The following is a 15847-nucleotide window of genomic DNA, read 5'->3' on the forward strand; positions in this document are numbered from 1 at the left end:
CTTTAGTGTTCGAGTGGACTGTTCTGCAGACATTGGCTAGGCCCATTTGATCTATGCTATTTAATTATATGCTATTTAATTTCAGTGTTTATTAATTTTTTTTTTGTACAGTTGATTTATCTAAAAGTGAGAGTGGGATACTGAAGTCACCATGATTTAAAATTGAGTAGTGCTTGCTTTATGGCATTGAATGTGCCTATCAGTTTAGAGTATCTGGCCCACTCCTGTGGGCTGAGCACTATGTGTAGTGAGTCATTATCCAGACTCTATTATTTGACAAAAGAGTAGCAGGTGACTACAAAACAGACGTTTGTTAACTACGGAGTAGTTTAGGGAGTACAGCGACTGCAGTGGTTCTCTGTATACTAATGCGTTTGTGTGAGTGCAAAAGAGAAGAAGACAAGGGCAGCGTTATGGTGAGATGTGCTGTGTTAGGTCGCGGGAAATGGTAGAAACAGGGTGTACACAGGAGTGGGAATTAGTAACAAAAAGAGAAAAATGAGGTGAATACGCAGGCATTTTGGTTAACAATAGATGAAAAAGAGGAGGAAGTGTACTCGGATACATACCAGGTTTGCCTCTGAGTTTTGGGAGATGTAAGTGTAAGAGGAGTGGGTAAGGGAAAAGAGAAAAGAAGGGGGGGGGGAGGGAGGGAGGGAAGGAGGGAGGGAGGGAGGGAGGCAGGCAGGGAAGGAGGGAAGGAGGAAGGGAGGGAGGGAGGGAAGGAGGGGTGGGGGGAGAGAGCACAAGCGAGCATAGAGTATAGAAAACAGGAAAAGGCACCAGCTGTAGGGAATGGTGTTAGTCGGCTACAATGTCCTTTCATATAGAGAAGATACAGCTGTAGGAGAGGGAGGAGAGCTGGGTGGAGATACAAGACTACACAGACTCATTGGGAGATAAAGCACAGGCACAGTGGGGAAAGAGATGTGGGTGGAAATACAAGAAAAAGACCTCTGGCCTGAATGCTGATTTCTTCATCTTGCCTGTTTGGCTGCTGTTTTCTTGATGCTGGGCTGGGCTAGGCTGGGCTGGGCTGGGCTGGGCTTTGTGTTGACCTTAAAGGATTTGGTTCCTCTCATGTGTGTTCCCAGCACCCCATTGTGCATATGGGTTTCCTGACTCTGTTCTACCAGGCTATGGATAGCTCAGGCAAACTTCTCCCAGCTGGGGCTGCTGTGTTCCTTCCTGAGTTGGGAGCAGCTAGTGGCTGTGTGGTGCCCAGACTCCTGCAGCTTTGCCTTTCCTTGGTGCTGTGCTGATGGTGGCTCTGGCTGCAGGCTCTGAAAACCCTTCTGCAAAATCCATACACTTCCTGCATCTGTAGATTTCCTGGTTGGAGTTTGTGTGGGGTAGACGCTGCTATGGCCTTGATGGCTACTTTCATTGTATCAACCAAGACCAGTCCGATGGTAGAGAAAGTTCGTGGGTCTGGTATATGAGGTTTGCTGAGGTGCTGATCAAGTCAACTCTGGGGCTTGGAGATGGAGTGATAAAATATTCCTATTCCCTTTAATTCCTAACTGTAATCCTACTCACCATTTTACTGGAAATATCCTACTTTTGCTTTCGTAATCTCATACGTTCTACTATCTTCTCGCCCTTACCACCTCTGTTGCCTTTAATTGGAATGACATTTTCACAGTATTCATTCTTTCGACCCATGAGTCATCCCATCTTCCAGTGTCTTGTTCAACTTCCTTCTTTGGTGCTTTTCGTTCTTCCTTTTATTTATGTGTGTATGTGAGCATCTTCGTGAATGGATGCCACATGTGTTCAGGTGCCTATGGAGGGAGACCGGATGCAAAGTCGGAGGCCCTAGAGCTGGGGTTATAGGATGTTGTGAACCCACTGATGTGGGTGCTGAGAGTGGAACGGGGGTCCTCTGGATGAGCAGCAAGTTTTTGGAAGAGCTGACTCGTCTCTCCAGTCTTCAGTGTTTTAAACTTTGAGTTGTAGAAATTGTTTGCTTAATTAGTTAGACCTATTCCAAGCCATTGTATCTTTTTCCCCCCCTTTGAGGCCATTGTGAAGGAAATTGTTTTCTGACTTCATTTTCAGTTTGTTTTGTCATTGGTATATAGCAAGGGTCCTGATTTGTGCATTTTAATTTTGCATCCTGCCACTTTGGTGAAAATGTTTCATTAGATACGGGAATTTTCTGGTATAGTTTGAAGGCTTTCTTTTGTGTAGAATCATGCCATCTACAATTAAAGATACTTGGGATTCCTACTTTCATATTTGTATCCCTTTATTTTCTTCTCTTGCCTTATTACTCTAGCTAAGGTTTTAAGCACTATATTGAGCATGATGTAGAGAGTGGCGCTTTGCTCTAGATTGTAATGGGCCTGCTTCAAAATCTCCTCCTCTTATCATGCTGTTGGCTGTGGCTGTGTTGTATGTAGCCTTTGTTATGTTGGAGTATGTTTCCTTAATTCCTGGTCTCTTCAGGATTTTCAGTCATGAAGAGATGGTGGGTTTTGTCAAAGGCATTTTTCTGTGTCTATTGAAATGGTGACATGGTTTCTGCCCTTGATAACTTCATGCGATGTATTTATGCTTGCTGGGTTGTGTGTGTTGAACCATGCCTGCATCTCTGGAATAAGGCTAACACTATCATGACGAATGATCCTTTTGATGCATTCATGAAGTCAGTTTGCAAGTATTTTATTGATAATTTTTGTGCCTATGTTAATCAAAGAATATTGATCTACTTTTTCTTTTTTCTTTCTTTTTTTAAATCTGGTTTTATTATTAGGGTGATACTTCATAAAGTGAGTCTAAAAGCATTTTCTTCTCTTTTATGGAATAATTTAAGAATAAATATTGGTTCTTTGATGGCTTGGTAGAATTCTGCAGAGAATCCATCTGGTGTGGATTTTGTAAATGGGAATTTTTAAAAATTTAATTTCACTTTACAGGCTAATGTCGGTCCCCTCCCTCTTCTCCTTCCAGTAGTCCCTTCTCACACCTCTGCTCTTCCCTACTTGGGAAATTTTAAGTTACTCCTTCAATTTCACTGTGCACTACATATCTACTAAAAAATTTTAATCTCCTTTGGTTTAACTTTGGCAGGTTATAGGCATCTATGAATTCATTCATTTCTTTTAGACTTTTCAATTTAGTGGAATATATATGTATATAAATTTAATTAAAATTCTTTTTGGTTTTTCGAGACAGGGTCTCTCTGTGTAGCTGTGGCTGTCCTAGACTCACTTTGAGAATATAAAATTTTAAAGTGTGTCTTTATGATTTTCTAAATGGCATTTGTAACTGTTGTCACTCCCCAGTTTATCTCTAGTTTTATTAATCTGGGTCTTTTTTCTTTTGATTGAATGGCTAAAATTTCTCAATCTTGCTTATTATTAAAAAAAAAAAAACAAACCCAGCTCCTTGTTTCATTGATCATTCCTCATTTCTCTGTGTGTGAGGAAACTGGATACTTTTATGCTAATTAAAGAGTATCCACCTTACTGAACTTTTCTTCTCCGTGGTTGCTTGTTCCACCTACATTTGTTTTCTCATCCGCTTGCTGACCTTTCCTTCCACATTACGGACTTCCAACCCCAGGCTTTGGGTTTGGTACATCTGCTCCACTGTGTCTGCTTGGAGGTACTGGATCATTTTTAATAATAAACTTGAAATGTTCATTTTTACAGTGTCCCTAGTTCAGTATTTTGAACTAAATAGTTGCAGTGTTGTAATCTTTTGGAGGAGATGAGTTGCCTTGTTTTCCTGTGTTTCTTGTGGTTCTGTCTTGTGATTTGTACATCTGTTGGTTTGGATCGCTTCCAGTTTTGTCTGCCGATCTTTTGAGTTTGGTCACAGGAGACAACCTGCCACTACAGCAGCAGCAGGAAGCCATCCCACACTCTGACATACATTCCTGGGGGTTAATCCTGACTGCCAAGAGGCCAGCAAGAGGCTTCTGGGACACGCCAAACTGAAATCTGCCTAAGAACATAGCAACAGTACAATAGACCAGCCAACCAGACAGGAGCTAACCAGAGAGACACACACAGGACAAGCCTCAACCTATGCGACGCTGGGCAGAGGGTATATCAAGGGCTTCCCCTTCCTGAAATAAAGGAGCTTCAGCTTTGCATCAGAACTCCCAGGCTCTGTGTCGTTGACTCTGCGTCTACTCATCCCCAGCCCCCCTGGATCCCAGGGGTGCATAGTCAGGCAAGGCAACACAGCCCATGACTCTACGTGATGTAAAAAGAATCTTTAGGCTTCAAATATAGGGCTAGGAAAGATCCCCAAAATCCAGAGAAAAAGTCATAGGTCAGGTGGGATTCTGGTACCTGGAAAAGGTGGAAGACCTCTCACTGCGCATGCGTCTGCCTCTCTTTGGCATTTCAGGGCAGGCCTGCTACAGGGCTGCTAGTAATTAGCTGATACAATTAGCTTTCAGATGTTAGCCAAATGGCCGATGCCTTTAACCAAGTATGGGGCCTGGAAGGAGCAAGCTATTGGCACTCAGTGTGAGCCCGGGTCCTTTCCACTTAGCCCTTCCTTCTCGCCTCCTGATTGTTTTCATTATCTGTTGCCGAAAAACAAACCTTCTCAAAACAGTGGCTTCAAACAGTGTCACTTATTTACTTAATCATCTATTTGAGACACGGACACGGTTTGGCAAGAACATTTGGCCTTTAATATGAACTAGACTTGCAAAGTGAGGGCCATTTGGCACAGCTCTGAGAAGCTCATGGAGTTGCTTCAGTTTCTTCTGCTACTCGCTTTCTTGCCCCATCTCCAAATTCTGCCCCTATTGACTAGCGGCAAATTGCCACCCTGTTCCATCCCGCCAGGGTGCCTATCTTTGCCTTGCCTGACTCCCATGTGTCCTCGAAGAGTTAGTGGCGTTCACCTGCACCCATATGCTTTCTCTGACGCCGTGTACCTCAGCCCCCTTCCTTCCTTCCTTTTCTACTGCGCCCTTTAGCTGCAGTGGGTCCTCTTCAGAGCACGTATCCCCACCTTTCCACCTGCCTGCTTGTCTCACTAGATTCTTGGCTCCCCAAGGGAAGGAGATGTTGCCTCTTTGCTGTCCCCTTGCCTAGCGCAGAGCGCGCTCGGAATGTTGAATCAATGAGCGGAGTCACAATGCCACAACTGTCTTAAGCTAAAATAGCCTTACCAACATGACAGCTTGGCGACAAGACCCAGCCCCTAGAAAAGGCTCAGCGGAGTGGGCTATTTTGGATCAAAGATTACACGAGCTCAAATCCATTAGGGGTTTGGAGACATGCCCTCGCTCACACACAGTAAACGCTCTAGAAGCATCCGTTGCTGTTACTAACGTTGTTACATCTGCAGCATCAGAGGTATATCTGTCCAGGCCTAAGTTTTTTTCCCTCCCGCTCCCCCATAAGCATTCGTGTCTGAACTACGGTGGCCTCCTCCCAGCTGGTGCTCCTCTACCTTTGGAATCTCCCCGGGGTTAGCATCTCTCTTACCCACTCCCCAACATCCTCTGGAAGAGAAAGTATCTTCGAAACTCAGAATCTAGGTGTATCTTTTTCTTGGCAAAGGCTCATTCTATGCTTCAGTCCCGTCAGCTTCTCTCCAATTCCTTTCTGTTCCTAGCAGATAGATTGAGGCATTGGCATCTGCCAGGTGTTTCTGAGTTTCCTCAGGTGTGGCAGAGTCAGGGAGAAACAGAACTGAGTTCCTGGCGGGTGGATCCGGCGTGCTGCCGTCTGGGCTCACCATCCTTTCTCCCGTCCCCTTCCTCTTCAGTTCAAGGGTCGTTTGGAGGAAGGCTGTGAGGAAAGGCCAGCCTGTGGAAGAGAGCTAATGCCACTCTAAGAGATTCAGTCTACTTCTTAATTTAGGGGAAGAGGGCAGGTTTCCCAAGCTCTCAGCCCTTCGTCCGGCCTGGACTTAATGAAATGGCTAGGAGCTAAAAAGTCCCAGAATTCCCCCCCCCCCGCCCCATCAGATAATCTGTGTCCGATCCCGCCCCAAATTTGGATAAACTCAAATATGCCATTTTATCTTGAACTGTGATTAATGTCTGCTACTAGGAAACCTGGGGTTCTGTGTCAAGCCCAAAATTCTAGGGAAAGAAAGAAGAGAAAGTCGGTAGGTGGCTCTGAGAGTGTGTGGTAGGCTAGGATTCTGGTAAAAGGCTCCGCATGAAGAGGGGTTTGGAGGAGGCTTAACGGGAAGACCATCCCTCAAAAGGAGGGCTGAAAAGTAAGACAGATGAGAGTGGGGCATGGAGGGCCCATGAGTGGCTATGCCCGTGGGCAGGTTGGAATCTATCGGAAGGTGCGGGGAAGGAGCGGAATTGAGATTGCTTTGTTTGTATTACTCTACCGTATTTCCGACTTAAGCCCCCTCCCTTAGGGAGCTCATCTCTGACTATGGACCAGATTAGGTTCTCTCTCACAGTTTCCCCTAGCAGCACCATGACAGCCATCACCCACTCTGGAGTCTGCCTTTGAAGGGTCAGGTGCCAATTTTTGGACTCATGGTCTCTGTAACCTAGTGTGCTAGTTTGTTTATTTATTTAATCATTTTTAAACGAAATCCACAAGCCCAGGCTTTTAAGAAGGAAAGGGATTCACTTACCCCATGGTTTAAGAGTCTGGAAGTCTAAAATCAGGCATTCCCCATTGGTGTGGCCTCCGGTGAGGGCCTAATGGCAGATGACGTCATGGTGGAGCATGTGCCAGAAGGAGACGTCTATGCTTCCTATTTTTATGTTAGTTTGACACAAGCTATAGTCATATGAGAGGAGAGAGCCTCGACTGAGAAAATACTTTCATGAGAACTGGCTGTTGACAAGCCTAGGGAGCATTTTTTAAAATTACTGATTAATGGGAAAGGGCCAACCCCATTGTGGGTGGTGCCATCCCTGGGCTGGTGGCCCTGAGTTCTATAAGAAAACAGGCTGAACAAGCCATGGGGAGCAATACAGTAAGCAGTACCTCTCCATGGCCTCTGGCCTGTTTGAGTTCCTGCCCTGACTTCTTTCAGTGTTGAATAATGATATGGAAGTGTACACTAAATACCGTATTTTTCAGATTATAAGATCATCTGACCATAAGACACACCTAGGTTTTCAGAGCAGTAAAACAAGACAAACAGTAAAAATAGCAATCTGACCATAAGGTGTACCCTAATCCCCTGCTCCCCGACCATCACTTTTGGGGGGAAAAGTGCGTCTTATGGTCCGAAAATTATGGTAAACCCTTTCCTCCCATAGTTGCTTTGGTCATGGTGTTTCCTGGTAGTAACGGAAGCTCTAACTAGTAAAACTTCCCCCTGTAAAGCAGGATTCCAGGGGGAGGGACAGGTTTGGTTCCGTTTGTAATGAGTTTCTCAGAACTCAGTCTGTGTGGCATGAGAATGTCTTCTGAGGGTGGTTCCCAGTGACTTAAGGACCTCCCACAAGACCTCACCTCTTAGCAAACCCCGAGGAGCAAAGATCAAACCACATCCAAGCCACAGGACCTAGGCTCTCTCAATCCGAGTAAGGTGGCTAAAAACAGTTCCTTTTCACAAAGTTGTAAGAGTTGACTATGATAAAAGTTTGCTGCATTTGCCTGTTTGATGATGACTCCCACACCAGCGGAGGCCCTGGTTTCCCTTGGGTTGCCCCACATATGCTGCCTTTCCAGGAAACCTGCCCCAGCGGTGCAGACAGAATGGCTTTTGATACCAGATGAGGGCGTTATTTGCAGACAGATTTATAGAGTTAGAGAACATCATGTTGAACAAAGAAGCCAGACTCATAAAAACAAGTAGTGCGTATCTTTTTCTCATATGACACCTAGGGAAAAAAAAGAACCAAACTACCCATAACATGAAAGAAGGAGAAGGGAAGAGAAAAGGGGGGGGAGGGGAGGAAGTAACAGATGGTAATGAAGGCAAATATGATCAAAGCACATTTCGTTGGTGCATGAAAACGAATTCGTGAACTCGATTGGTTCGTATAGCTTTATGTGCAAATAAACAATTTTGAAAAGAAAAAGTGGAATATATTAATGTATTGAAATTATTAGCACAGAGCTCTGTTCCTGAGTGGTAAGAGTTATCATTAAAACAATGTTTAAATGGCCTGTGTCTCCTGCTACTCTGAGATCTTTGGGAAGGGGGGGGGCATCTCCCAATGTACACCCAGAGCCCAGCAGCACAGAGCAGCATTTAACAGGAGGCAGCTGAATGAATGTGAAAATAAATGGTCAAAGCACGTCCGAGGATTACAGAATGTCTGTTGGTAGCTGGTTTTTTCCATTCTTTCCACTTTCTGCATTTACCACAGCTAACCAAAGCAAAGATTATTTTTGTAATGAATAAAAGCGTTCTTAAATATAGCGCCGTGTACACCCGGGGAAGGCAGGTGCTGTCCCGGATGTAAAGGAAGGAGAGTGCTGTGTGTGCTACTGTCTTCCTTCCTGTTAAAATATAGCGTAAGAATCCAGCTGTTGCTCACGCAGCAGCTGCATGTATTTCACAGACCCACCGAGACATACAGAAGAGGCTCCCTCCTCTGCCACTTAGGCTCTGAATTCTCTCTTCAGTGATGCCCACTGTGCTTTCTGTCTCTGGTGCTGGGCCTTGAAACTCCTCTAATCCCCTGCTATGCCAAATGGCGTTCCATGTCTTCAGTGGAAAAGATGTACCCATTGTTTTTGTTTGTTTGTTTTGTTCTGTTTTTTTACTTTGGAGCTAAGTTGTAAATATGAGGGTGTGGAGGATGAAGGGTTTTCCCTTGGTGACATAGACCAGCCGGCCGTTCTTCACTGATTGTTTTTTGGCTTTGTCATTCACCACTTGTCAGCTCTTGGGCAGGTACTTAATAGCTCAGGGCTCAGCTTCCTCCTCGGAAACAATGGATTCAGAAACAGTATGTATCTCATAGAGTAGGTATGAAGACAAAGGCACATCCTTTCTTACGACAGAGCCTGGGCATGTAACAGTGCAGTACCAGCCAGCTGGGCCCTGCTATCTCACTCTTGCCCTTTACGGACTTTTGAGTATGGCCACGAGAAAGGATGAGCAGTGGGATGAGCCTCTCAGGACCCACAGTGCTTTCTGGCTGTCCCCGGAGCAAACCGAGACACAAAGTCTTTAGGAGGACAGCTTCTGTCTCCCTGAGATGGATGACCTGAGCGATGTTCTGTCTAGAAAGAGGTGGCAGAGGGTAGAGTGACAGGAGGATTTGTCATCCTCTGCTCACTGACATGGGTGTGCCCAGGTTAAAGCTCCTCGAGGTATTTAGCTTCCTAAGTAAGCACAAGTCAGAACAGCTTGGCCTGGGCTAGTGATGTCATTTCCCACTGAACTAGCTTGAGGTCACCACAGTCTAGGGTGCACCTGACTCTGGCATGAGAGGGGAGTTTGTGGGACAGACAGGTCGCTCTGCCAGGTTTTTGAGAATAGCCCATACTGGCTCGCTGCACCGTGTGAGATGGTGGCTCACCTTCTAGTTCATTGCTGTGATGGGGAAGGCTGAACTGTGCTCTTTGGCATCTTGTCTGACTCATCCTTAACTCCCAAACTGAAAGGGAGAGAGAGAGAGAGAGAGAGAGAGAGAGAGAGAGAGAGAGAGAGAGAGAGAGTGTGTACGGAGGGTGTAAATTTGTAAGAACTGAAAAACTTATTATGTAAAAAAATTGTTTTATTTTATTTTACGTGTATGGGCATTTTGTTTGCCTGTAAGTCTGTGTACCACATGTGGGCCTGGCTCCCTGAGGATGCCAGAACAGGTCTTTGAGATTCCCGAGTTTTAGATGGTTATGAGCTACCATGTGGGGCCTGAGCCATCTCTCCAGCTGACAAATTTATCTTGTTTTGTTTTGTTTTTGTTTTATTCTTATTTTTTATTTGAGACAGGGTCTCATTATGTAGTGCTGTCTATGCTGGAACTCACTGTGTAGAACAAGTTGGCCTTGAACTCGCCTGCCTCTGTCTTCTCTAACATACACAGCATGACAAAATTTATTTTTAAACTTATCTACAATTCAAAGCATAGTTATGATCCACGTGTGTTTACCAAGACCTTTAAAACATTTTTATATTTTTGTGCTTTTTTTTTTTTTGAGACAGGTCTCACTGAGGAGGCTGGGTACTCTCTATGTAGATTAGCCTGGCCTTAAACTCACAGGTATACAGTTACCTTTGTTTCCAGAAAAATGGTATTAACGTTGTGCACCACCGTACTCAGTTTATTTGTTCTATAAACCCTTATTTGCATCCCAAATGGAATTTTTATCCACCAGTGCTGGTAATACTTTTTTCTTTTATAGATTTCTTTTTCTATCACACCTTCTAGTGTTTTCTAGACTCCATAATGGGTTCTTCCTCAATTCTAACCAAAGTTATTCCTAATCCAAGTTAGACCTCCCAGCTTTGCAGCAAGGTCACGTCTCTCTCTCTCTCTCTCTCTCTCTCTCTCTCTCTCTCTCTCTCTCTCTCTCTCTCAATACCATGCAGTCTCATTCCCAGGGAAAGTGAGGGGCACGCTAAGACTTGCACTTGGGAGTGGACATGCTCTCCTCTTTCATGGACAAGAGCTTGTCCTGGTGCCAACACGAGTGACTCATGCAGCCAGAGGGAATGCTGGGTGCGGAGATGGAGGACTGGAAATCATGAGAGAGCCTTCAGGGGTGTCAAGCTCGGACCCTGACTTCTTACTGTTTCCCCATTGGGTACATGAAAGCTTTGGGTGGTGTAGAGGAAGGGGACAGAGTCTCAGTTTATGATTCAGGCTGGTCCTGAGCATGAAAACAACCCTCCTCACTTGCCTTCTGTGTTCTGGGATTTCAGACCTACACCACCGTGTGCAACACAAATGGAAAGTTGAGCCCTAGCCTTGCAGTGGTGGCTTGGCTTGGTCTATATGCTGTACCTCTGTGTCCACAGACCACATTCACAATTTGCCTACGGTTCCAGAAAGTGTGCCACTTTATCTCCACCTATATTCTGAGCTTTGCATATTCAGTGGTTAGACAGCAAAGCTTAGGCTACAGAGAAATCACATCTCCTTGTTTCTCTTTCTCTCAATTCAGGGGTTCAACTGGAGTTATAGAGTTAATAGAAGCTAAGTATAGTGGTGCACACTTGTAACCCCAGTACTTGGGAGTCCGAGGCAGAAGGATCATAAGTTCGAGGCCAGTCTGTGCTATATAGCAAGGACCTATCTCGAAAAGAAATAAATTACCAGGCTCCATGTTGAAGGCTAACGTTTACTTATTTGATGTCCACATCAGGCCTACATGGTGAGTACTTAGTAGGCACTGCTTGTACAGAGGAAGTGACAAGCGTGAAGACGGAGCGGCTGGTGTCCGTGATGACAGCTGCTGGGAACAGAGCCTGTCAGTGCAGCTGGTCATCATGGCCCCTCTGGTGTTGCGTGCTGGAAGTGGATTACAGACACCTCACACATTTCCTTTCCTCTGAAAGCTTCTCAGTGTGACATCCTGGGCCCGCAATGAGAGCCGGATAGTTGGAGTGAGTGTGGAGTCAGACTGTGCACGGTCATGTTGCAATCCTCTTACATGTGGCTTTGGGCTTTGAACCAGGCAGCTGAGCCATGCTGGGAAAATGGCACCCATTTCCCAGGATGCTCCCACACACTTCCCAGGAGACAAGACTGTGCTTGTCTCCCTTTCCAGAGAGAGCGGATACACTTTACTAAATGTTAACGGAGGTGTCCTGTCTTTCTCTCGTGGCTTTTCATAGAGTCGATGCTATTTGTTACTCACTGGTTATATAGTAGTAGATACTATATGTCCTTGCTATGATACAGGCCAGGCCCGTTAGCTCATTTGAATCCTTGGAGTTAATTTTACCTGATTTATGGAGCTTCTCTGAGGTTTTTGGTAGCTTGTGCTTCCCAGAAAAGAGGGAAGGAGTGGGCTGAGTTCCAGGGCTACACGAGTGTGAGCTGCCAGAGCCTGCATCATTTCATTAGACTCAAGATTTTGGACAAGGCTTTCAGATTCTGGGGTTCATTTCTCTTGAACCCCACCAGCGGCTCTGATTCTCCTTGATTCTCTCTCTTTTCTTCCAGGACCTTCCAGATACTCTCTCTTTTCTTCTACTCCTCTGTCTCCTTAGCTTGATAGCAGGAGTAGGTTTTACACATACTGTGTGTGTGTGTGTGTGTGTGTGTGTGTGTGTGTGTGTGTGTGTGTCTGTCTGTCTGTCTGTCTGTCTGTCTGTCTGTCTTTGATTAAACCCCACCTCAGAGTCACTTTGGGGAGGAAAGTAGTTTTTAAAATCATATTTCATCTGTTCTTTGAGAATGTCAATCATTTATGCAGTGCATTTTGACTCTCTATTCACCACTACCTCCCTCCAACTCATCTTAGTGCCCCAGCCCCACCTCCCTCCCAGGTTCATGTCCTTCTCCCCGCCCTCCCCCCCACCTTTGTTACTAATAATCTTCTGAGTCCAATCAGTGTTGCCCATTGAGTGGATGGGATTGAGGCCATGCATGGGAAGCCTATCAGAGGCCATGTCTGTGGGCGGGGCTCCTCTTTACTCAGGGTTCTTAGCCGTCAATCAGCCCATGAGGGTAGGAGGAGCAAAGGCTGGGGGAGGAGGGACTTGGAGGGCCATGATCATGATGTAACAACAGACTTTGGGGGAGGGCAGTTGCAGGGAGGCAGATTAACTTTACCCCTGGGCTGAGGGGAATATATAGGAAAAGGGAAGTAGCAGGAGGTGCCCTGATAGGTGCTCACAGTCTACTTCATATGCATTAAACGGCATGGTCCTATCAACTGGGCAGGGACACACTACCTAATTATCATATGGAGAGCATTCTGCCGGAAGCTGTGTCGGAGGAGACTAATTCTATGATAAGCCAGGGATCTAGCTCAGGGACATCCTTCAAATAAGGACAGGCAGAGAGCAGGAAGCACCACGGGTGGGTAGGGGTGAGGGTGGGTGGGTAGGTGGGAGTGGGGGGGCCGGAGGGGGGAAGGGAGTCCTCCATCTTGCATGGAGCTCAGAGAGCTGTCTGGTCACTGGAGGCTGCAACCTTCAGCAGCAGGGCCCTCCAACAATGTCCCCAAGGGGAAATAACTATGTGAGGACACAATTAAGCCCTGTCTTTCTGTCACTTAAAACTCTGACTCCTGGAAAACTTCATAATGGACAGGTGTAATAAATAAGAAAATAGCTCAATCCATTTATCCACAAATTTCAGGAATTCCTTGTTTTTAATAGCTGAATAGTATTCCATAGTGTATATGTACCACAGTTTCTTTATCCATTCTTCTATTGAGGGACACTTAGGCTGTTTCCATGTTCTGGCTATTATGAATAAGGCTGCTATGAACATGGTTGAGCAAATTTTCTTGCTGTGTGCTAGAGCATCTTCTGGGTATATTCCAAGGAGTGGAATAGCTGGGTCTTGAGGAAGCCCTATTCCCATTTTTCTGAGATAGCACCAGATAGATTTCCAAAGTGGTTGTACTAGTTTGCATTCCCACCAGCAATGAAGGAGTGTTCCTCTCTCCCCACATCCTCGCCAGAAATTTGTGGATAAATGGATTGAGCTAGAAATGATCATAATGAGTGAGTTAACCCAGAAGCAGAAAGACTCAAATGGTATATACTCACTTATATCTGCATATTAGCCCAAGGGGCATGTCCCACGAAAGCCTTCACTTACCAGGAAACTGAGACAGAGGAGAGGACATTCTAGTGGGACTCTAGATGAGAGAATCATGGGAGAAAGGCAAAGTAGAAGGATCCAGAGGGTCCTAGAAGCCTACAAGTAGAACATTATGATAGGCAGATTTGGGCCCAGGGGTCCCGCTCAAACTAAGGCACCAGCCAAGGACAATACAGGCAGTAAACCTTAAGCCCCTACCCAGATCTAGCCAATGGACAGAACACTCCCCACAGTAGAGTGGAGAGTGGGATATGACTTTCTCACATACTCTGGTGCCTCACCTTTGACCATGTCCCCTGGAGGGGGAGACCTGGTGGCACTCAGAGGAAGGACAGCAGGTTACCAAGAAGAGACTTGATACCCTATGAACATATACAGGGGGAGGTAATCCCCCTCAGGAACAGTCATAGGGGAGGGGAATAAGGGGAAATTGGGAGGGAGGGAAGAATGGGAGGATACAAGGGATGGGATAACCATTGAGATGTAACAAGAATAAATTAATAAAGGAGGAAAAAAAAAAAAAGAAAATAGCCTGGATAAAAGGTATTCTGTTTCCAGCTCTGCCACTAACTTCTCTCTGCACTCATCAAGAATGAAAAAACTTCTAAGGGACAAGACCAAGGAGAAAGAGATGACAAGAAAAAAAAAACCTTTAGGAGAAAATCTACAGAAGAAAAAGATTGGTCCTCAATAAGTTAAATGAAATATTGCACATAAAAGCCTGGCGTGTGGTTGGTCCTCAGGAATTGTGTGAGGCATCAGGAAGATGCCTTGTGCTAGAGCCAGAGGACCGCAGAGTCTCGTGGAGCTGGCTGCTGACAGAGCCAGGCTGTCCACACAGGACTTTCCTCACTGTGCCTTCAGGGTATAGTGGATAGCGTGTCACAGCTCCTAGGAAAGTGACCTAACTTGGACTTCTCTTCATGAACACAAAGTTGCAAGTAATTCTCATTTGCATGGTGATGGGGAGTTTATTTTTCCCAGAAGCTATGTGTCAAAGCTCAGGAACCAAGGAACTAAAGGCATTTCTTACTAATGATTAATCAGCTGTATCAACAAAGAAAAGGAAAGAAAAGAAAAACAATTAAGAAAATGAAATACTAAAGAAATGAGGGGAGGGGACCTCCTCCTGATGGTGGACCCACCCAGTAGACCTTGACAGCATTTCCACTGCATATAAGCAAGCAGCCCTTTCCCAAAGGCAAAGAGCACAGGGAGAGACGACTCCACGGTGGCAGGAGGCACCGGAGAGGTGAGGCAGGCGTGAGTTACCATTGTGCATGATTTGTGTTGCCCAGGCTACTGAGGTTTCTTGTGGAATGTGGAGTAGTTCTCACCGCCCCCCGCCCTTTGTATTTTCTGGTACCTTCTTTTTAAATAAGGAAATGGAGAAAAGAAAGAGGAAAGGACAGAAAATAGAGTGGGAAGGAAGCAAGTATCTTTGCTACAGCTTGTCCATCTCTCTTGCAGTATTAAATACCCTTTTAAATACAAAGTAAATTCCTGGTTCAGTAGGACCTGATCAGAAATGGGTTTCTGTCTGGTGGGAAGCTGTGATCTCCAAGGGAGATAGCTATGCACGCAGGAGAGAAATTGTTTTGTGAAAGGGAGGCTTAGCCATAAGGAGGGAGTATACAGGTCAGCCACCCACGTCAGCTCTGGCGACCCATTTCATTTCTCTAGTTCTTAGTTCCCTCTATGGTGAAATGTCGATCGAAACAAACCTTCTGGTGGGGTGGGTGGGGGGAAAGGTGTCACATGAAACAAGGTAATTATGTAAAACGTTTTATAATGTGCCCAACGTGTGTGAGATAAGTGCTGTCTTCTGCTGTGACCTGAATTGGCCAAGATGTCTGGACTTTTGTGTGTGTGTGTGTGTGTGTGTGTGTGTGTGTGTGTGTGTGTGTGTTTGCTTTTGATTTTGTTTTAGAAGGAGCAGAGTAGGGAGGTCAGTGCTCAGCAACTTTCCTTTGCAAGTGGGGTTTGTGTCCTCCTTTTTCCAGATTAGAAAACCAGAGTCTGTAGAGAGTACTGAACGCCACCTGCTGGCCTTAAGGAAAGGCTTGGATTTACTGTTTCTTGACTTTCTAGACCGGGGGGCCTAGGAATCTCATGAAGACGTGGTCTGTGGTGGTGTGGGTGGGGCGGTGTGATTCCTGTTCACACAGCCCTGTCACAACAAGCCCCTAGAATCACAGTGAG

General features: G+C 45.6%; 1 protein-coding gene across 2 annotated transcripts in view; it reads left to right on the forward strand.

Moving 5' to 3' along the window:
- The first annotated feature begins 14710 nt into the window (after positions 1-14710).
- The window catches only part of IL19 (interleukin 19), a 6810-nt gene continuing 5673 nt past the window's right edge, over positions 14711-15847 (forward strand). For both annotated transcript variants that reach the window (XM_084784177.1, XM_084784178.1), the window contains exon 1: positions 14711-14897. The gene's annotated coding sequence lies outside the window, so the exon portion shown is untranslated. The remainder of the gene's footprint in view (positions 14898-15847) is intronic.

Source organism: Acomys minous, assembly GCF_964271855.1.
Source record: "Acomys minous genome assembly, chromosome: 1".
NCBI classification, from domain to species: domain Eukaryota; kingdom Metazoa; phylum Chordata; class Mammalia; order Rodentia; family Muridae; genus Acomys; species Acomys minous.